The following is a 23,154-nucleotide window of genomic DNA, read 5'->3' as shown; positions in this document are numbered from 1 at the left end:
CCTTAGTTGCTTACTTAAATGCCCATGTGGTCTCATTTATGTAGGTAAGACACTTGGACCATTCAAGCGACGTTTCCAGAAACATCAGAGTGACATCAGGGGCGCCATTAACATAGTTTTGGAGGGTGGTACCCCTGACCTCAATAAACCCGTGGCTGTACATTTTGCCAGCTCCCGTCACCAGACCCATGAATTACGTGGTATGGTCATTGAACATGTGTCTGCATCCCACAGGGGCGGCAATCTTGATAAATTCCTCCTTCAACGAGAGGCCTTTTGGATCTACACACTGGATACTATCATACCCAGGGGCCTCAACACAAACCTCACACTGACGTGTTTCTTACCTGATCGTTGAAACTGACACTCCCCTGGGGTCTATGTGTTCGTTCCCATAGGATTTTTTGTATATAGATTTCTTTTGATTTTTCCCACACCTGTCTTTGCTACATGTTTCACTTACCCCTGGGTGGTCTCCAACCTTAGCAGGGCATTTATCATTATATCGCTATTATCACTTCACTTATTTTTGTCACAGATCCCTATTCGCTAGCCCATCCTTCCCTTTGGTGTTTGAGACATGTACATCATGCCCATGTTACACATTACCGCAGTGACCATATGTTCAAGTTTTCTCCAACATACATATGCAGTGCATTCTTATGCACGCATCACGACGTGCACAACGCACGTTGTTTACACATAGTGATTTAATTGACACCCTTAGGCTTCCCTAGCTCTGACGCGACCAGGTAGCCTATTGGTTTTTTCCATCCCTTGTTCGTATAGATCTTTGTGGTATACGAATGATCGTTATTTTCATTTACTTTTTGCTACCACTGTGTATCATGTCTCATCTTGCTTAAACCCTGAGTTTATGTCCCTTATAATATTGCTTCTTATAAACTGCTTGTTGCTATACCAATCGGGACGTGTATGCTCCACCAATATGATATGGTTGGGTCACATGGTGCCGGCTCTGTCAGTTGCGTCCCGCTGCAGCCATGGTAACCAATGACGTGGCCGATTCCACGCCTCCTCTGTTCTTTCCCCCACTGTTTCCTCGGGCCATGGGTGTGGCTGAAGTACACATCATAGAGACGTGTGCAGCCTCCCCCGCACTCTATCTGGTGGGCGTATCTAGTGGCAGCATCTGGGAGCCTGACAGCGGCAAACCACTCCCTGCATCTGATCCTTTGACATCTGCAAACGGACGGCTTTCGTTGTACTTATGCCTTATCCCCACATTTCTTGTATTATGTCATCTCTCTGGTATCAGCGTTCAGTAACATATGACTTTGAGTTAGTAGATTGCTCTTTTGTACTTTATATGTTAACCATACTGTTCACTATGCCTCAATCCACTTTGCTGATACCTATTCTGCTTTGATTTTGGCGGGAGTATGACATCATCAGAAACGTCATGGGACCAATTTAGGCTCTCTGATAGGTCTGTTCACCTAACCTGGTGTGTATTACTGAGCACCCAGGATACTTTGTTGGACGTGCGGTCAGGAGTGCAATGGGTACATGGACTGTAATCAGGAAGTGAAACCCAGACGCTGCACCCTGAGCATACTATTTTTCCAGAACCAGTGAGCCACTTGTTACAATGGTGTAGCGACATAGTATTTGTGTAAAGAAGGAAGCCATTTAGGGAAGTAAAGAACAAGTCTAGTTTAATGTGACTACTACTATCTGTAACCTGACCTAAATAAATGAGAACCTTTGTAGACATGTTTTTATTACCATTCAATAATTTTGGGATTTTGATGGGAAAATCAACCTGCAAGATCCTGGCTCTGGTTATTCTGCCAAGTTTGGGTATATTTATTCCAAGCAATAAGGTCATGCATAGAAGGTCTATGCACGACCTTACTTTTATGCAACAGATCATTCATAGAAGAAAACAAAATATCTGGTCTCAGTTGTAGAAGTGCACTTGTAGCATGCATTATGGTAAGGTCAGATTTACCATCTGGATCTCCAGTGTTGTGTGCTATTAGAGCTTGACTTTCCCTTTACTTATTTTTTAGGATGAATCCAGTAGGAGTAGTGTAAAAACTTCATATCATGTATATATTTAAAAAAGACCATAATGGTCATGGGGGAAAGTCTGACGCTGTGTACATTATGTTAAAGAGTATATCCAGCCAAATTTTCTTAGTTGTGGATGGAGTAAGGTAGGATTAGAGGTCCTGTCGGGGTCTTGGATAGCAATACAAAACAGACAAGGGTTCTAATAATTTTCTGACGTGTGTGTGTGTGTGTGTGTGAAAAAAAAAAATGGTTTTGCCTTGATGTACACTTCAACATTTTTGTGCAGGCGAGTGTTGATCCATTTTTGTTATGTTAATGGCCCTTTTAGCATTGATAATGCTTAAAGGGCAGAGCTTTACATATATACACTAGCCATACTTTATGCCATTTTTGTAATTGACGCACAGATCAGTGAATAGTTTCTGAACTATATGAAAAGTTTACACACTGTTGGTACCTGGCACATAACTTTTTTTCCTTTTTTTAATGAGTGGGGAGTTAGGTCAGGTTCATAGTATTGCTTTCCTGCAGTGCATATTTATGCACTGCTGCAATGCTCCTAGTCCTCCTTCTCCAAATTTGGTAAATTACCTAACCACACATTGTGAGTTATTGGTACATTAGAAATAGTCTTGAGCACACAACAAATTATATATATCACCTATCATACCTTTCCTAAACCCATCCTGTATTGCCCGCACAGGATCAAATTCTTTAACATCAGAAATTTGGTCATGGAACTGAGCACGGAAATATTGACAGAGTTGCAAATTACATGATTATACGAGTAAAGCGTTAATGTGCCAGGTATCAGCAGTTTCTACTCTTCATACAGTTTGGAAACTATTCTCTGACCTGTTTGCCAATTATCAAAATTGCAGAGTTTATGGCTAATATAAATGTGGAGGTCTGCAGACGGTGTCTGTTATTCATTTTTAATGACTCCCCAATGCACTAAGGCAATGCAACAATTTATGGCAGCTTATTGCTAGGGATACACTGATACCGATACTATTATTGTTATTGGTGCCGATACTGCATATTTTGTTGCGTACTTGTACTCGCCCAAATGCTCTGATACCAGAACTTCCAGTCAGAGGGGGAGATTTCCTATGACCGCCAGTACCGCGAGGGAACATGGAGCCGGCTTCTCGGTCAATCAGGAAGTCGGGCGGGGGGAAAGTGACTCGGCTCCATACCGATTGGCTGGGAAGCTGACTTCCCGGTCAATCATAATCAAGCCATAACAATGCATATATAGTATACAGTGAGATAACATCAATTTGACATTACAGTCATAACAGAAAAATAGTAAGTGAATAAAGAAAAAACAATGCTGTACAACACATAAGCAATTCAAATGCTTAAGAACAGTTATAGTCAAATCTCATATGCATATTTCATTTAGGTAAAACATGTTATGAATCAAAAAAATAATCAGAAGGCTAATTGATTAATTTGGTAACAGGGTTTGGTGAAACACAAAAGCAAGAGTGAAGAATAGACCTGAGATCCATCCAACTGGACAGCTAAATTTTTCTGATCTTTCACCAAAAGTGTCAACGATCTGTTTGGAGAGCTTTAAATATCCTGAGACTTTTTTTTTTTTTTAATACACTTATAAATGTCCTATATAGCTTCATGTAAATACATGTTTAGGCATGTGTGCTTATTGGTAAACAAAACTGCAGCTTCCTGCTTTTAGGCCTTGTTCTGCACACGCAGTGCAGTAGGTTGTGCTGCGTTTTTTGCCGGGCCGTTTTTGGTTAAAAAAAAAATATTTTTTTTTTAGTTTAAAATGGGCTTTCAGTGCGTTCCAGGGCATTTGCATGCGGTTTTGATGCATTCCAGAGCAGGTAAAATAAGGCCTGCTGCCGTTTTTTTTACCTGCTCTGGAACGGAACGCTGGGATGTGAACTGGAGCTAAAAATACCATTGGAATACATTGGAGGCACTTTTGCTCCGGTCTGTAACTGCTCTGCTCCTGGAACGCGCTTGGTGTGAACAAGGCCTTAACATTCGAGTAATATTTAAAGTTGTATCCATAAAATCAACAATCACTCTGTGCTAATATAACTACTCTAAATATCCAAATTCAATAAACAAAGTAAAACAAAATAATGAATAAATCAAATGATACAAAGTGTCCTTGTTTAAATGTGTCAAGTCAGCATGATAAAGTGCTTTACAATAGTGCCAGTGTAAACAGTCCAAAAGTGCTTTTTATAAAAGTGCAATCCTTATATGAGATCCTCTAGAATCTGTTTATAAAGAAACTTTGAGCTTTTGAGTACTGCCCTCACTCCCCAGATTTGATGGACCAATAAATATTGGTCGGGTAGCATTTATAAATAATTCTCAAAGTGTTGTCACTCCTCACAGATCAATATTCAAATTCACGATAATTTTCAGATACATGCCAGATTTTCCATATCAATCACATTTCACAAATATCTCCTCTCTACCCATTGCCAATAGTATTTGGAGAAAAAAGATTTAAAAATTGCATTGCGTAGAATCCTCAAACAACTTTTATTAAAAAAACAGTTATAAAAACTTACAATCTTGTCAGATCTTAATATGTTTTTTCACATATCACTGCTAGCCTGCTTAGTTACTGTCCTCCCTTCACTCCCTCCCTGGGCAAGACAGGGGGAAACAGAAAGCAGTGTGTAGGAGCATCGGCAACTCAGCTGGCATGATAGCAGCGTATACCCACCCACTCAACTAATTTCGTCATCAAAAGACTCTCGAGCATTTATCTGAGGAATGACTACACTATGGGAATTATTTATAAAATGCTACCCAACCCATTTTTATTGTTCCATCAAATCTGGCGAGTGAGGGCAGTACTCAGAAAAGTTTATTAATGGATTCTGGAGCATCTCAAATAAGGATTGCACTTTTATAAGTACTTTTGGACTGTTTACACTGGCACTATTGTAATGCACTTTATCATGCTGATTTGACGCATTTAAACAAGGGCACTTTGTAATTTGTTTTATTAATTCATTTTTTTACTTTGTTTATTGAATTTGGGATCTTTAGAGTAGTTATATTAGCACAGAGTGATTGTGGATTTTATAGATGTGTGTGGTGCATTGTATACACCTGCTGCTTTATTAGGATAATTTAATTTAGGTGGGTAGGATTAAGCCTAGGAGCGCAGATATGAGAAAAGTAATATTTAGGCCTCATTCACACTAGAAGCGGCCAGCACATACAGCTCCGTGCTGCATGCACGGCCGTATCGGGCAGCTCCTGGGAAGGACAGGTGCTGCATGTGATTAGTATGCAGCTCCTCTCCTTCTCTATGGGACTACGCGGCCGTATGCCGCCCTACGCTCACCTGCCCTGCACGTCCCTGCGGGTGAGCGTACTCGTACACTGACTGGATGGATCCTGTCTGCGCCCGAGCCGGGACAACTGCACCCGTACAGTCTAAAGACCCCGCTGGGTCCATCTTGACTGACCCTGCAGCTAAAATGTCTAGAACACTTACCTATGGCCTCGCATTTCTGCAACAATGGCCTGACAGATACCATTAGACAAATCTCCAGGATGATTCTCCTGTCTGTCCACAAGCGAAGGATCTTTTGGTTGAAATGCTGGTCTGCAGAGCTTCCATGCAGAAAGAATCCTTTTCAATTAACCCTTGAAATCATCATAACCAAGGGTTCACTTCCTGCTCTTGTTTTTTGTTACATTCTTTGTAGTTAAGGAACGCCAATGCCGTCCCCTCCGTCTTATATTTTATAAATATACATATTTATAGTTGCGAGGATCTCCTCAAAGATGGACATCTATTCTCGCTGTTCTAGATCAACTCCTTTCTCAGGGGGTCAAAGTCCTCCTTCCAGAGCCAGATACATTTCAGGGATTCTACTCCAACCTGTTTGCTATCTCCAAAGCATGCGGAAGACCTCTCTATTCTTGAATTCAAGATTCTCGATGGCTTCCTGTATGGATTCTACCCACTGAGATACTTGGAGAACCTTCACCTTACAGAGCAGTTGGCGCAAGCCTTACCATTCAACATTAGGCAATTCAAACCCTGCAAAGTTTCAGATTGGTCCTGAATCTCCAGAAGTCAGTGCTGGAACTCTCTCATAGCTTGGAGTACATGAGCAGAACCTTGGCCATGGCCCTATCCAGGGTCTTCCTTTCCTCAGAAATTATCTGATCTTTCTTTGTGATCCAGGGGTCGCCTGACCATTCACTTTTGCATAATTGTTATAGGCTTGATGGTGGCCTACTTTAAGGTAGTCTCCTATGCTCACTTTTACTCTAGGCCCTTGTCGCTGAACATTCTAACAAACAGTTCATTCCCTGGACCTACCCATTCATCTATCCAGCAAGGCCAGGTTGGTGGGTTTCCATCCCAGTGCTGGAATAGGGGAAATCATTCCTGTCATTGGTCTGGAAGGTGCTCATGATGGATGCCCACATGTTAGCCTGGGGAGGAGACCTGAAATACCTCTCAGTTCAAGGGACATGGTTAGTGGAAGATTCTTGACTCCGGATCAAAATCTTTGAGTTTTGGGTGATTTGGTTGTCCCTTCAATGACAGACCCCTCAGTTACAGGACATTTGACCATCATTCAATTAGATTAACCATTAGGAAGGCACTGGAAGTCACGCATCTCAAAAAGACAGCAGACCTTAATCTGGTGTGACTTCATGTCCCTGCTCTGTCTGCTGTAAACACTCCAAGCAGGGATAATTTGCAGGTGGACTTCAGTCGACATCTGGACCGTAAAAAATTTCCCCTTCAACCAGTGATGTTTTGGGTCCTCTGTCACAGGTGTCACTGGACGTAATCCTCCGTGTGTGCAGGTTGAACAATCTGGTCAGGTTTTTCTCCAGGACAAGGGATTCCCTGACCTTTGCAGAGAATGCCTTAGTGACTCAGTGGAATCCATTCAGCTTGATCTATGCCTTTCCCTCCTCTGAAACTCTTGCCTCGCCTCCTTCACAGGAATCTCAACTTCCCGACGAGGCATAGTCAAACTTTTGGCAGACTCTCCATGAGCACTTCCAGATCATCTAGTCCCATGGACCAGTATTCCACCCTGCTTCTCGATCACTGGCTTTAACAGCCTGGCTGTTGCAGCCCAGCCACTGAAGGACAGAGGCCTTTTTGTAGACAGTCTTCCCTATGCTCCTATAAGCTAGAAAGTCAACCTCCTGCAAGGTCTACTATTGCACTTGAAAGGCTTATTTTACCTGATGCAAAGTGAGGAAGTTCCATCCCTGGAAGTACCATCTTTCCTCCACTCTGGCCTAGACTAGCTTTCAGCCTTCAGTGCAGTCAAGGGTCAAATTTCTGCCTTTGGCAATTCTTTTCTAGAGACCGCTTGTCCTTTACTCTCTAGTGAATGCCATTTTGCAGGGTGTGGGCTCATACTGTTTCCCCTATACAGACTCCTGTAACTTAGTCCTGTTGGCTCTGCAGGTGCCGCCCTCTCAAGAGTTAACCTTTGGCCCACCTTACTCACAAGGTTGACTTCCTCATCACCATCACTTCTGCCAGACATATTTATGAATTCATGGGCTTGATCTGTAAAGATCTTTTTATGGTTATCCACAAGGATAAGGTAGTGATGAAGCCTAGGGCCTCCTTCCTTCCTAAGGTGGCCTTTGCCTGCCACCTTAACAGGTGTTTTATCCTGCTCCTAAACATCCTATGGGGGGGTTCTCTCCACTGCTTGGACATGATTCATGTCATTTGGGTGTACCACTCTGCTACAGCTTCCACCCACAAAGTCTGACTCACTCTTTGCCATTCATGAGGGCCCCCATATGGGGCAGCTGGCTTCTTGTTCTACTATATCTGGCTGGATTCAGTGAACTATCATTCAAGCCTTTAAAAGGAGAACTATGGGGTCCAAGCTTTTCTTTACTTTTGGATTCCATAAACATACAATCGTTACTTTAAGATGGTGGGCGGGGCTAAGCGCCGCAGTGGGGAGAGATCCCAACAATACTGTCGGGATCCTCCCAACTGATTGTTCTCACTGTGACTGACGGCGATCCTTGAGAACTGCTGCGCGCCCACGAATACATTGGCATGCGCAGCAGCTCTCTTCCTACCTCCACGTCCCTGTCGTCTGTGCCAGCAAATGACAGCGCGTGCATGGAAGGCTGTTTCTCCTTAGTGCCTCTGCCCCTCCTTCCTCTCTCTCCGTCTTGAGAATGTGCAGCAGTTGTATGGAAACCTGTTCCCCGTAAATCTTAGTTCCCCCTGACATTCAGCTATTACCATATCCCCACCCCTTCCTTACAGCTTAGTATTCACATAGCCCCACCCCCTCTGCAAGCTCTGGTGTTCTATGAGAAAGACGAATGTCTCCTCTCACATTGTGTGCTCTGATCATTCAGCTTCCCCCTCTCCCCACCCCACCGAGGAGCGCGGATGGGGATGAGGAGCGCGGATGGGGATGAGGTGACAGGAAATATCAGATCACAGCAACACAACACAGAGCGGTGACAGGGAGACAAGTAAGAGATTTCCTGTACAGTTGGGGGGTGGGGGGAGCTGAACGATCATAGCACACAATGTGAGAGAGGAGACATTCATCTTTCTCATAGAACACCGGAGCTTGCAGAGAGGGGGCGGGCTATGTAAATATTAGGCTGCTGTAAGGAAGGGGCAGGGTTATGGTAATAGCTGAACAGTCAGGGGGAAGATTTACGGGGAACAGGTTTCCATACAACTGCTGCAAGCATTTGATTACGGAGACAGAGCAGGAGAAAATCGGTGAAGAGAGAGGGAAATACTGGTAAGAGAGAAGGAAAGAGAAGGGAGGCTGAGTCAGCTTGCTGCTTCTCAGTTGAGACTCTGCCTCCTGCTCCCACATTTCAGCGTGCACACTCCAGCCGTGCACAGTGTGCTTGACTAGAGAAAGCGCGGCCACGGCAGATAGAGTTAAGGTGTCCACACACCTTGCGATATTCGCACGATAATCGCTGGAAATCCCGCGATCGTACGATTATCGCATGGTGTGTGGAAGGCGTGCGACCGTTTCTACTGTACGGTCGCATGACTTTTATCTTAGGAACATGTTCTAAATCTCGGCGAGAATCGTACGATTGTCGGCAGGTGTGTGGCATGTTAAATGTCGGCAGGGCCGGTGTGTGATTATCCAAGTCCGATCTGCCTGTCCAAGATGGGCAGATCGTACGTTTTTTAAATTGGCTTCAGGGGTGTGGATTTTTTTTTTTAAAAACTACTTGTCCAGGGGCCAAATCTACGTGTCCTTCATGACAATCCACTTGTGTCTGTGTAGTTCCTGACAGCCGAGACAGGTGGCGCTGTGATTACAGCGCCACGGTATCAGAACACAGAGAGCCCGTAGAGCAGACGTTTTTAGTCTGCTCTATGGGCGCTATAGCTGAGCCGTTGTGCCTTAGTTTTCGGGGTCCCCCGGGAGAGCGGGTGACCCCGAAAACTACGGCGGGGGGTGCTGCGGGTAGAAACGATCGCCGCTGCTCAAATTAATACAAGTGGTCTGATCAGACCACTTGTATTAAACGAGCGGCGGCGGCTCTACAATGTACATTCAGCTCTGCTTGTCCGGAGCCGGGCTGAATGTACTTTAAAACTACTCGCCCGGCGCCTGAAACTGCATGTCCCGGGCCATAGGAATTCCACACCCCTGTACCTTACAAGGTGGCCAGCTTTAGGGGAAAAAAAAGCTGAGGGCGGGGCTGCATTTCCATTTTACACCCCCTAAGAGGAAAGGAGCTTAGAGCATGGCTGCAGTTGGCTGTTTTCTGTGACTTGTGATTAATTTATCTGGGATGTGCTGCGACTTTGGAAAAGAATGCTATTAGAGTAAAAGGCTGCTATTAGAGTAAAAGGCAAGAAGTACTTTTATTTGCACTTAGGTCATAATTCTCCTTAACGTTGGAGGGTAAAAGGCTCACTCTGTTAGAAGTATGTGTTTCTTGGACCTTTATCATGAGGCTTTGGATTTTCAGAGCCTAATGATCCTGGTCCTCTGGTTACACATTTGCCAAGTTGGATGTTCAGGCAAATTCTAGCTTTGGCCTCGAGGTTCTTAAGGCGTGCCTCTTTTGTTGGTTCCTTCTGTTATAGTTCACTGTTGGGCTGCTAGCCACTATTTGCTGTGCCTCTGATGGACTGCTTTTGGACATCCCATTGGTTCCTGAATGAACTCCCTGTGTCCTTTGATGTACTAATAAGAAAACAGGATTTTAATCTTATCTGTACAATTTAGGTTTTTGGAGTAAATCACAGGACCCTCCCTCCTGCTTTTCTGTAATTCACACTTCTATTGCTTGCTACAAAACCGAGACAGGACGGGAGTGGGAGAGGTTATACAGGGCTGTGCTTACAGCTTTAATTTTGCCATTGTACAACCACCTGAAGGAAGCGGCATAATCCATTGGTTCCAGAATTAACTCTCCAAAGAAGGTAGGGACCCCACCCTTTGTCCTAGCTATAGGCAGATATCCCTACTCAATACCGATATCAAACTCTTTGCTAAAATCCTATACCTCCGTCTGGTTCCCCATATAGGAGAGCTTATACACCTAGACCAAACGGGCTTTATACCTACCAGGGAAGCGAGGGAAAAATACTACGCAAGCGCTGGGGTGCTCCACTCGGCCCGGTCGGGCGCCAAACCGTGCGTTTTTATCCACAGACGTGGAGAAGGTGTTCGACCGGTTAGACTGGGAGTTCCTCCGGCTCACCCTTGAGGCGATCGGAGTGGGACTCCGAATGCGCTCTTGGATTAGCTCCCTTTACTCCCATCCGGCTGCCCAAGTACAGGTCAACGGCGCTCTTTCCCCTTCATTCCCCATATGTAACGGCACACGCCAGGGTTGCCCCCTTTCCCCAGTCCTTTTTGTATTGTCCCTGGAGCCTTTCCTACGTACTGTCCGAGCTAACCCAAATATCCGAGGTGTGATGGAGGGGACTAACCATCACAAAATCGCAGCCTTCGCGGATGACCTTTTTTTTTCTTGTCCTCCCCAGATATATCTCTATTCCTGCCCTTCTCCACGAGTTTGGTATTTATGGAGACCTCTCAAATTTTAGAATAAACTCCCATAAATCTGGCACTCCATGTATCCCTTGTGGGACCATGCCTCCAGGAGAGTTCTCCACAACTTTCCCTTTTAAATGGGCACCGACCGCGATTAAATATCTGGGTATACTTCGACCCAAAGATATATCCCAAACATTCACGTTGAACTTCCCTCTGCTGCTGCAGCAGCGCATGACTGCAGACCTTGAGGAGTGGACCAAAAATACCTTCTCGTGGATGGGAAGATGTAGCATACTATAAAGCAGTCTATCCTCCCTAGACTACTCTACCCCCTTCAAGCCCTCCCGATTCTACTCCCCACACCTTTTTTACGTAAAATTTGAGAGCTTTTCACGGGGTTTGTCTGGTCACAGAGACCAGCCAGGCTCAGCTACAATATCCTGTGTAGACCCAAACAACAGGGCGGGATGTTACTGCCAGATGTACGACAGTACTATGTGGAGGCCCACCTGACACGTATAGTAGACTGGTGCCACAACTCCCAAACCAAACTCTGGGTGGACCTGGAACAATCGTTTGCAGATGTCCCTTTTAGCCAGTCTCCCTTGGTGTATCACTTCCTTACCTCCACAATTACAATCCCACCCCACCATTGGCCCCACAGTCAAGATTGCACGGTCCATTTTTAAAGGGAGGTAGGATCTCTCCCTTTCCTTCACCTCTCACTCCCATTTTAGACAATCCGGCATTCCCACCGGGTATAGGTGCCCACACTTACCCGGCGCTACGGAGACTTGGTAAAGATAAGGCCAAACACTTCCTGACTGACAGTACTAGACCCTCAACCAACACTCTCTGCACCAACCCGGATTATGGCCCTCTTGATTTTTGGTCAGCAGTGTGATTGTCCCATTTCCTGCACGTGAACCCTGCAACGCGACACCCCTGTAGATCCCTTACACCATTTGAGCAACTTTGCTCACAAGATAAGCCTTCCCGACACACTCTTTCCCTCTGCCACAGATTGTTGATCCAACCACCAGACCCAGACCACTTGTGGTTTATATCACGATGGGAGGGAGAACTACAGACCAGCTTTACCCTGGAAGCTACGGAGAAGTTACTCACACTCTCATACCGTTCTTTGATTAGTAATAGATACCAAGAGTCGGGCTATAAAATCGTGACTAGATGGTACCGTACTCCACAATCCCTTCACACACTATTCCCTGAGTCACCTGACCTATGTTGGCGCTGCCAACAATCCGGGGCAGGAATGTTACACATCTTCTGCTCCTGCACGGCCCTCCGAAGGTTTTGGGAACAAGTGCGCGCTCTCGCTCAGAAATTTTCGGACGTCCAGGTGCCTGAAGACCCGACCTTCTTTCTCCTCCACCATAACACCATCCTGCTGCGCTCCTATACCCACTCCTTGATCAGACGCGTGGTAAATGCCGCCCGGGCATGTATTCCAGCACTCTGGAAGAAACCCGAAGCCCCCCTCATAAGCCAAGTCCTAGACCGTATCCATGATATATACTATGGGAGATCTCACAAGCTCCATTAAACATACCTCTGCCTCAGTCGCTCGAACCTGGTTCCCCTGGTTGGAATACATTCGGTCCCCTGACTACCTTACCCTCAGATAGGAGAACGCTGACCTGCTCCTGATGGGGAACCTTTATCCCATCTCCTCCCTGCCTTTCCTGTTTCCCCACCCTTTTTAGGTATATGCCCTACTACCATCTCTCTCTTTAGTGACCTAGTAAGTACTGGCCCATTTATGCCGTATCCTTTTTTTTTTTCTTTCCTTTTCCATCACTTAACCCCTTACCAACACAACCTACTCACATTCTACTCACAACCTACTCACATTCACTTGCCTAACACTGTTTTTTTTTGTTGTGCACACTACAAACAACATCTCTTATGCATGCTATTGACAGGATGTCGTTTCACTTAGGGATAGAAGTCCCTCCCTACTAGCTGAGCAGGGGGAACACCCTCCCCTTATTTTTTTCAACGCTTTAAATATCTTATTTTGTTTACTTTGTCATATACATCACAATGCATTTGGTGTATTTTCTTTATGACTGCCCGAGAGAGCAACTATTTGCTAAAAAAAAAGAATGAACTCCGTTTCCTGTGATGTACTCCAAGAAACACATTTTACAGGTATGATTAAATTTTTACCATCTGTAACTATTTAATTTAACTAGTTGATTACAGGTATTTATATAATGCCAAGTACAACATAAAACAGAAGTCATCAACTTGTGCAACTAGATCGATTGTTTATGGACTATATATTGATAGTATCAAAGGAACTCCAGTTATACTGGTAATTAATCCTGAGAAGGTGTGTACTGATCCTTCATGCTGGTTAGTTGGATAGCGAAACATCCATGTAACAGCACTGTGAAGAAAACGTCAAAATTGTTGCACAGATCTAATTGCAGTATAAAAGTGATTGTTTAATAAGATTAAAAGTAATGCACTTACATGATATTAAAAAACATCTCGCCTGTCACGCATCAGATGATAGTCCCATCTCAGCTGCTGGTACAAGATTGTTATCAGGATATAGAGAGAGCAGAGTCATAGTCAGTCCAGAAAGATTCCAGAACGCCTGTGCTGGAAGACGCAGGTCTGATCCAGTGGCTGAGCACTGCTGTGGCTGGTTCTCCTCAAAGCAGGGTCACAGCTGCTGAGTACTTCCGGGTCATCAGGTGTCAGGTGTTGCTAGGCAATGCGTTTCAGAGGTTCACCTCCTTTGTCAAGCCTAAGGGTGGAGGGGGCAGAGTCCTTTATTCAGGGGAAAGGTGGAAGCATTGAGTGCTTTGGCGCCAACTGGTGGGAGGATCCAATAGTGGTAAATTGCTGCCAGGAATGCATCTTAAAAGTGGTCGGCAATAAAAACATAATAGTAATAATATTAAAAACGATTGTGATAAAACAAACCATACAACTATAAAATGATAAAAGACCTATACAGAGCAAGAAGAACATTAGTCAATCATGTGAGATTGACAGCATGAATGTAGATGCATTGTATGCATGTACAATGCGCAAAAGAATCCTTTTAGATTTGGGGCAAAGATATATGTTTAAATTTAGGGGAATTAATGAGGGGATATTTATTAGGAATGTAGGCCACATATATGTCCAGTACGCATAGATGTAAACGCATGAACAAGCGTGAACATCATGTGAACTCTTCGCATTTGAGGAAAAGATAAGGGGGACATAGTGCATGAATATTTATTGCATGTATACAAGTTAATATCAATATAGAAGGCAACATGCATGTGCAACGCACTTAGATGCAAGTGCATATGTATGTGTGTGCATCGCACAAAAGTGCATGATCATAGGATTGTACTGACGTCTAGTATGTAACAGCACTGTGAAGAAAACGTCAAAATTGTTGCACAGATCTAATTGCAGTATAAAAGTGATTGTTTAATAAGATTAAAAGTAATGCACTTACATGATATTAAAAAACATCTCGCCTGTCACGCATCAGATGATAGTCCCATCTCAGCTGCTGGTACAAGATTGTTATCAGGATATAGAGAGAGCAGAGTCCAGTCCAGTCCAGAAAGATTCCAGAACGCCTGTGCTGGAAGACGCAGGTCTGATCCAGTGGCTGAGCACTGCTGTGGCTGGTTCGCCTCAAAGCAGGGTCACAGCTGCTGAGTACTTCCGGGTCATCAGGTGTCAGGTGTTGCTAGGCAATGCGTTTCAGAGGTTCACCTCCTTTGTCAAGCCTAAGGGTGGAGGGGGCAGAGTCCTTTATTCAGGGGAAAGGTGGAAGCATTGAGTGCTTTGGCGCCAACTGGTGGGAGGATCCAATAGTGGTAAATTGCTGCCAGGAATGCATCTTAAAAGTGGTCGGCAATAAAAACATAATAGTAATAATATTAAAAACGATTGTGATAAAACAAACCATACAACTATAAAATGATAAAAGACCTATACAGAGCAAGAAGAACATTAGTCAATCATGTGAGATTGACAGCATGAATGTAGATGCATTGTATGCATGTACAATGCGCAAAAGAATCCTTTTAGATTTGGGGCAAAGATATATGTTTAAATTTAGGGGAATTAATGAGGGGATATTTATTAGGAATGTAGGCCACATATATGTCCAGTACGCATAGATGTAAACGCATGAACAAGCGTGAACATCATGTGAACTCTTCGCATTTGAGGAAAAGATAAGGGGGACATAGTGCATGAATATTTATTGCATGTATACAAGTTAATATCAATATAGAAGGCAACATGCATGTGCAACGCACTTAGATGCAAGTGCATATGTATGTGTGTGCATCGCACAAAAGTGCATGATCATAGGATTGTACTGACGTCTAGTTCCTCATTTAATCCATTAGGGTTTAGTGTATTTAATGTATCGATCCAGTATGTCTCCAGGTTACACAGTTTGTGAAATCTTTCGGCAGGTGACATACTGCTAGGGATGTGTTCAATTGCAAATACTGTTAGGCCCACTGTAGATTTATTGTGTTTGGTTGCAAAGTGTCTCAGTACACTGTGGTCCATAGAGCCCTGTTCAATATACCGTCGATGTTGTCCAAAACGACAGTGTAGTGTCTTTGGGGTGCGCCCTATATATAAAAGGACACAGGGGCAAGTTAGAACATAGACAACACATTCTGTAGAGCAGTTTAGAAACTGGGTAATGGGATATTTTTTCCCTAAACTGTCCCAGAAGGACGATTGTCTATGTGTGATGAATGCACATGTTTTACACCTCAATTTTTTACACTGGAAGATGCCTTTCAGATCTCCTTAAAAAGACAGGAGGGACATGTGATCCTTTCTGGAGACGGCAACCCACCAATGCTGCAGTGCCGTCCGTCCGTTTTTTTACAACGGGCGGACGGCAAGTGGTTAATCTTGCTAGGAGCAATTGTATTCCCTATGTTTGGGGCTTTTCTAAAGAAGACCTCAGGGTTCTTGGGGAGTTCTGGGCCTAGTACAGGATCCTGTTGCAGAATGTGCCAGTTCTTTTTAAGGATTCTTTTGATGTGCCCATGCTGAGTATTATATTTTGTTATAAACCTAAGGCTGGTATTAACATGCGGATTCCTTTCCCAGAGGGGCTTAGTTGATGATGGGTCAAGGAACTGACTAAAAGCATCCTCTATCTGGTCGGCGGAGTAACCTTTCTGTACAAATCTTTTTTTAAGGACTTCACCTTGCAAGATATACTCACTCAGTGTGCAGTTCTTTCCAAGTCTGCAGAATTTTGGGAATGTTTATCTTCCATTTTTCATAATGGAAGCTATATTTGTAGAGGTTTAAAAGTGGTTTCTGGTAAGTATCTTCCCTTGATCATGGTAAAGTTCCAGGTCTAAAAATATTAATATATCGAGATCTGCAGCATGGGTGAAAGAAAGTCCAAAATTGTTAATATTGCAGTATTGTACAAATGATGTGATAGTACTATGGTCACCATCCCAGACAATGATAATGTCATCTATGTAACGGCCATAAAAAACAATACGAGACAGAAAAGGGTTATTGTGCTAGATGTAGAGGTCTTCCCAGTAGCCTATAGTTGAATTGGTATAGCTAGGGGCATAATTAGCTCCCATCGCCGTGCCCTGTACTTGTAGATAATAGTCATCCAGAAATTTTAAATCGTTATGTTCCAGTGTGAATTTAGTACTGTTTTTAGTATAAACTGTGCCTTTTTGGGGTTCATATCTGTGAGCTGGGTTAAATGATAATTAAGGGCTGTGAGACCTAAGTGATGTGGGATAGAGGTATATAGAAAGCAGACATCTAGTGAAAGCCAAAAGGTACATGGAGCTCCACGTATAATTATTCAGGGCATCAATCAGCTGATTTGAATCCTTAATGTATGATGGGAAATGTATTACTATTGGCTGGAGGAAAACATCTATATATTGTGATAAGCCACTGGTGAGGCTATCCATTCTGGCTATAATTGGCCTGCCAGGGGGAGTGGTACTGTTTTTATGAATCTTAGGCAAATCATACAAGTAAGGTGTATCAAATAAGTCTTTATATAGGAAGGCCCATTCTTTTTGCTTATGACGTTTTCTGTCAGAGCTTGGTCTAAGAGTAGTTTGAGTTCAGTCCTAAAGATCTGTTTTCAGACAATAAGCGTTTGGATTCTTTGATATAGTCTGATTTGTCATGTAAAGTACCTTACTTTTAACCGTATTATTAAACAAACAGTCACTTTTATACTGCACTTAGATCCGTGCACCGGTTTTTTAATGTTTTCTTCATTTATATAATGCCGACAGTTTACACAGTGCTTTACATTACTACACATTCACATCAGTCCCTGCCCTGAGAGAACTTACAATCTAAAATCCCTATTTCAAATGCATACAGAGTTTCAGCTCTGTATGATAAGGAAAAACAGAATAAGACATTTTAACATACAGTATTTCATATAAGTGAAAATTGAGAAGTGTAGTGCTTTGGACTGCTTTTTTGAGTGTTGAGTTTTAAAAAAAAAATATTTATTTATACAAGCATGAGAGCACCGTACAGTACCAACAAAAATTTTCAGGCTTTGCGGCCAGGCATGTACAAACATATGCATATGTCAACAGTTACATAAACACCTCAGGCCCGACCCCCCCCACCTCAAAACCATTCCCACACCATATATCCATTATGGTCTGCACCAGCACTCAAGACAATTTCCGTTTTACTGGTGTAGGACTTAAGAGGAAGTACTACGGATACTACCCCTCCATTTAGAGCGGATAGTTCCACTGATACATACAAAGAGCACAAGAGAAAAGAACAGCAAGACGAGAAAAGCAAGAGTACATGTAACACAAAGACATGACAATTAGGGAAGGGGAAAGAACAATCCCCCAAATGCGGTTCCGCGGATGCCCAGCCTCCTGAGGGCCGCTCCACCTTTGACTCACCCCTGGTTATCATGCGGGAATTCCGGGGAGTCCCTGAACTGGTACCATGCTGCCCATGTAGCAACAAACTTCTGCTGGGTCTTTTTTATGGAAGACGTGAGGTCCTCCATTGGTTTGATCTCCTCCACTCTTCCTACCCACATCACTATAGAGGGTTGGCATGATTGCCTCAACAGTGCTGGTATAGACGCCCGCGCTGCATTCAGCAAATGAATAAGTAGGGAGCGTTTATATGATTTCCGCGATAGCGGTGCCAAGTGGAGGAGATACACCAATGGAGTAAACTGTAAAGTCAGGCCTGTGATCTTCTGGGCTAGAGTTGCAATCTGAACCCAGAATGGGGCAACCCTAGGACATTCCCAGAATACGTGTAGCAGGGATCCTACCTCCTCCTCACAACGCCAACATGTTTCTGACACCGACGGATACATAGCGTGTAGCGTCTTTGGAACCCTGTACCATCTTGTCAGCAGTTTGTAACCAGCTTCCTGATATTTAGTGGACACAGAGGATTTGAGAGCAAAGTGTACCATACGGTCCACCTGTTCAGCGTCCAATTCCACGCCCAGATCTGCAGCCCATTGCCTGACAAAGTAAGGAGGAGGGAGGTCCGGGGGACTACGCCTCTGTCTTACTCCAATTCAGTTTGAAGTTCGACAAATGGCCATAAACCCGCACCGCCTGCATGATATTGGGTAGGGAAACCTCTGGGAGGGTAACATACAGCAGCAGGTCATCGGCATAAGCCGCCACCTTATGTTGTCTCGTACAACAGTCCAATCCCTTAATGTCCGGGGACGCATATATTGTCCTAATGAGCGGTTCGAGGGTTAGTATGAAAATAATGGGAGACAGAGGGCATCCCTAGCGCGTTCCGTTAGAGATGGAAAAGGGTTCAGATAAAGTTTCATTAATGCGCACCACTGCTGTGGGGTTGGAGTGCAATGACCCTATCCACTGCTTCATACTCTCCCCCAGTCCAACATACTCCAACACTACCCTCAAAAATGACCAGCTCACCCTGTCAAACGCTTTCTCCGCATCCAGGGAAAGCAGGAGGAGCGGTTGTGAGCGTGTTCTAGCGAGATGGATGACGTTTAGTGTCCTGATGGTGTTGTCCCTGGCCTCTCGGCCTGGAACAAATCCAACCTGTTCCATCCCGATAAGGTCATCCAAGAAGGCAAGAATGCGTGTAAACATCTTCAGGTCGGTATTTAGCAGAGATATGGGCCTGTAACTGGCGCATTGAGTGGTGTCCTTTCCCTGGAACGGTCACCAGGACGTTCCATTCTCATGGGCCTGGAGGTGGATCTGTGGCGTCGGCTCCTAGGTCTCTGGGATCTTGATGGCCTGCTAGGCATGGGGGTTGCCCCATCCATGGATGAGGTGTCCAGCCAGTCCCGCAATTCTAGGGGCTCACAATCGAGGTAAGCTGCAAGGCCCGGTAGTTGGCGCGGGTGGAAAAGTCTGAAAGATCCGTCGCCCCTACCAATAGTCATCGAGAATGGATAACCCCAGCGATAGGGTACTCCCTTGGCCTGTAGGAGATCTGTAAGAGGCTTGAGAAGGCGTCCTCTGCACAGGGTTTGCGGGCATACATCCGGCAATATTTGGACCTCCGCCCCGTCAAAGTCCACAGTACCTTGTCTCCATGCGTTGCGCAGGATTTCCTCCTTTATATTGAAGTGTACACGACACAATACGTCCCTGGGCCTATTCACATCCGTACCTCTGGGGCCTAGTGTTCTATGCACTCGATCCAGCTCAAGCATGTCTGTTGGAGGCTTACCCAGCAGGATGTTGAATATGGCCGTGACAGCCGCCCTTAAGTCAGGGCCCCCGGTGGCTTCCGGAATCCCCCTCAACCTCAAGTTGTTACGGCGATTGCGGTTCTCTGTGTCTTCTAACCGCAGTTGAAGATGAATCGTCTGGGCCTTCTGCTGGGTCACGACCTCTTCCAATAGAGAGAGTCTGGCTAGCACTGCTGTGTCCGCAGTCTCCAAAGCCTCTATGCGACGTGTGTTCTGAGTAACCCCTTCAGTCACCTCCACGAGATCTGCACGCAGCGTGGCGGCTATTTGGGTGATCATAGCCTGCATGTCTTCCCTCGTGGTGAGCCCAGCACGGCACACAGACGTCTGGCCTGTCCGCGGGGTTCACTTCGCCCAGCATGCGCCGAGACCTCGGCGAGGCCTTGGGCGCGGGGGGTCCGCGACTTTCTCGTACCTCTTTTCATAGGGCGAGATGGCGACAGATGGGGAGATCTACTGTATTACAGCTCCATTACTCAGCGGAGCTCTGTTCACACACGTCCGGTCAGCGCCATGTCCAGGCCACGCCCCCTTGAGTGTTGAGTTTTAATGTTATAGGCAAATTCTCTTTAGACTGGAGGACAATGGCTATTAAGTGGCTTGCATCTCAAACACAGTTAAAAGTGCTTGGAGGAAAGTATGACAAAGAGGTGTCCAGGATAAATATACTGTAACACAGTCCATATAAAAATACAATCCCTGTGGATCAGTTTAATGTGTTATGTTTAATATTTTCTAAATAGAATAACTACCTTAAATAGGTATTGTAAGAGGTGTATCCTGGATAACAGAGCTGCAAAAATTTTTAGGCATTATTCTAAGCTGCCTAAGGATATAGCCGTAGCTTTGGCTAATCCTTTGACTCACGTTGGCCGCCTGGAGCTCTTTGGTTCAGCCGAACCGAAGGGCTGCTGTACGGGCTATTCACAATAGCCAAAGCTGGGAGAATGGTCTGCCAAAGCAGACCATTCTCCCCGCTAATGTAAACAAAACAAAAAAAAGCAAAAAACGGCGTGGGGTCCCTTTCCCGATCCATGCCAGACCCTTTAGGTCTGGTACCAAAGTTAGTAGCCCGCCCCCCCACGAACGTAAAAAAAGTCTGTGTGTTCCCGCAAAAGTCATACCAGACCCTTTAGGTCTGAAAGGAATTTTAAGAAAGAACCCCACCCCTAAAAAACAGGAGAAAAAAAGTGGGGTCCCCCTAAAATTCCCAACCAGGGCAGGAGAGGGGGGAATGAGCGAGCGCCCCCTTCTTTGTCATAGGCTGCATGCCCTCGGCACTGGGAGGGTGCTTTTCCAGGGATTCACCCCTGGAAAAGCATCTTGTCACCGCAGAGCCGCCATCAGGGAGGTACGCCGATACTCATGTAAGGGGCCCAGGCAGCCTGGGGGCCCGTCCGGGACCCTTTCATGAGTATTGGCTGTTGGTGACAGGTGAGGAGGCGGTTGGGCCCTAGCAGCGCCGGGCCCCAGCATTGCGGCATTGGAGCAAGCTGGGGTCCCATCGGCGCCCACCTGACCATTGCGTCGCTAAGCCCCGAGTTCCTATATGTTACTTCACATACAAGGAGTATACGGTTGAATTGAGTAGGGAGTAGCACATATGCACAGCAGGAGGAGGAAGTCTCTATATAAGCAGTACATGCAAGTCAATCCAGCTGCTCAGTATAATGTAGATAGGACCCCAATGGCCAGCAGAGCCAGGGGGGTGAATACTTGCTGTTTGCAGGTCTGTCAGTGAGGCCAGTAGAGGTTCCCAAAGGCATCCAATGCTAGCAGGGCTTCCTGGACCCTATATGGGCAGCTCCTTCCCTGGTAGTATAGTGGAGGAGTGAGGCATACGTCTGGCGTTCATCCCGGGTTGTTGGAACGCCAGACTAGCGTGAGGTTGCGGCTTATGACGCGGATAGGGGTGTCTCTGTGTGACGTCGGCGAAGCTTCCCCTCGAGTCCGCGGCTCTGAAAGGCCGGATCGGCGGGAGCTGTTACAGCCCCGCGTCCAGCGCGTCGCTAAGCTCCAGGTCCAGCGCGTCGCTAAGCCCCGAGTCCAGCGCGCCGCTAAGCCCCGAGTCCCCGCTAAGCCCCGAGTCCAGCGCGCCGCTAAGCCCCGAGTCCAGCGCGCCGCTAAGCCCCGAGTCAAATTCATATACTGTTCTGCATTGCTGTATAAATGTATTGCTGGGATTTGTAGCCCAGTTGGTGCCATTGTGCATTAGAGTGTAGGCTCCTCTGTACAGAGACTGATGTGACTGGCTCAGTGATCTCTGTACAGCACTGCGGTATATGTCAGAGCTATATATATGTATAATCATAGTGTGTGACTGAGGGGGGACATTAGAGTGCAAGCTCCTCTGTACAGAGACTGATGTGACTGGGGCTGCAACAACTAATCAACTAAGGGGAAGGCAACCTTGGCTCTCCAGCTGTGTTTGAACTACAAATCCCATAAGGCATTGAAAGCCACAGGCATGACTCCCAGAGGCAGAAGCGTGATGGAATTGGTAGTTTCAGCACAGCTGGAGAGCCAAGGTTGCCTACCCCTGCCCTAGAGTGTATGAAGTATGCATGGTTTTAGTCCCCAAGCGCATAACTTTATATTTATCAACATTAAACCTCATTTGCCAAATAGATGCCCAATCACACAGTGCGTTCAGATCTGCTTGTAAGTTGGAGACATCCTGTAAGGACTGTATTCCACTACATAACTTGGTGTCATCTGCAAACACAGAAATAGTAGTTTTAATCCCCAACTCTAGATTAAACAGTAAGGGGCCCAACACTGAATCTTGGGGACCACTTAGACACCACTTAGACCATTCAGAGTAGGAATCATTGATCACCACTCTGAATACGGTCTTTAAGCCAGTTTTCTATCCAATTAAAGATTGAATACTCTATACCTACTGACCTTAACATATACATTAACCACATTTTGGGGAACGGTGTCAAACACTTTTGCAAAGTCCAATTATACTATATCCACAGCCATTCCTCTGTCCAATTTATTACTCACTTCCTCATAAAAAGAAAGTAGATTTGTTTGACAACTTCTGTCTTTTGTGAATCCGTGCCGACTATTGCTTATAATTAGAGATGGGCTCAATGTTCGAGTCGAACTGTTCTCGAGCATTCCTAGGTCTTCTGTTTGCCGAGCACTCCACAATGCACTGTGCACCGCACAGTGCATTGACAGAGCCCAGATTGGCTAAAGCAATACAAAATTTTGCCCAATCACAGCAGAATGCACTGTGAGAGTCATGATTGGGCAAGGTAATGATGACTTTGCCCAATTGTGGCTCATAGCCAAGTCCCAGCCCCACACTATATAAGGCTG

General features: G+C 45.2%; 1 protein-coding gene and 1 long non-coding RNA gene across 2 annotated transcripts in view; one reads left to right on the top strand and one right to left on the bottom strand.

Annotated features, from left to right (window-relative positions):
• LOC108798368 (protein Jade-2-like) overlaps window positions 1-23,154 on the top strand; it is a 253,509-nt gene that overhangs the window by 3,135 nt on the left and 227,220 nt on the right. The window lies entirely within an intron of this gene.
• Window positions 9,743-22,879, bottom strand: LOC108798369. Its single transcript, XR_001941946.1, has 3 exons — window positions 22,869-22,879; window positions 22,661-22,664; window positions 9,743-9,838 (listed from the first exon to the last, which is right to left on the bottom strand). It is a non-coding gene; the product is annotated as an uncharacterized LOC108798369 (long non-coding RNA).

Source organism: Nanorana parkeri, unplaced genomic scaffold (genome assembly GCF_000935625.1).
Source record: "Nanorana parkeri isolate BGI_ZX_2015 unplaced genomic scaffold, ASM93562v1 scaffold1456, whole genome shotgun sequence".
In the NCBI taxonomy this organism is placed as follows: domain Eukaryota; kingdom Metazoa; phylum Chordata; class Amphibia; order Anura; family Dicroglossidae; genus Nanorana; species Nanorana parkeri.
This window is presented reverse-complemented; position numbering and strand designations above follow the sequence as displayed.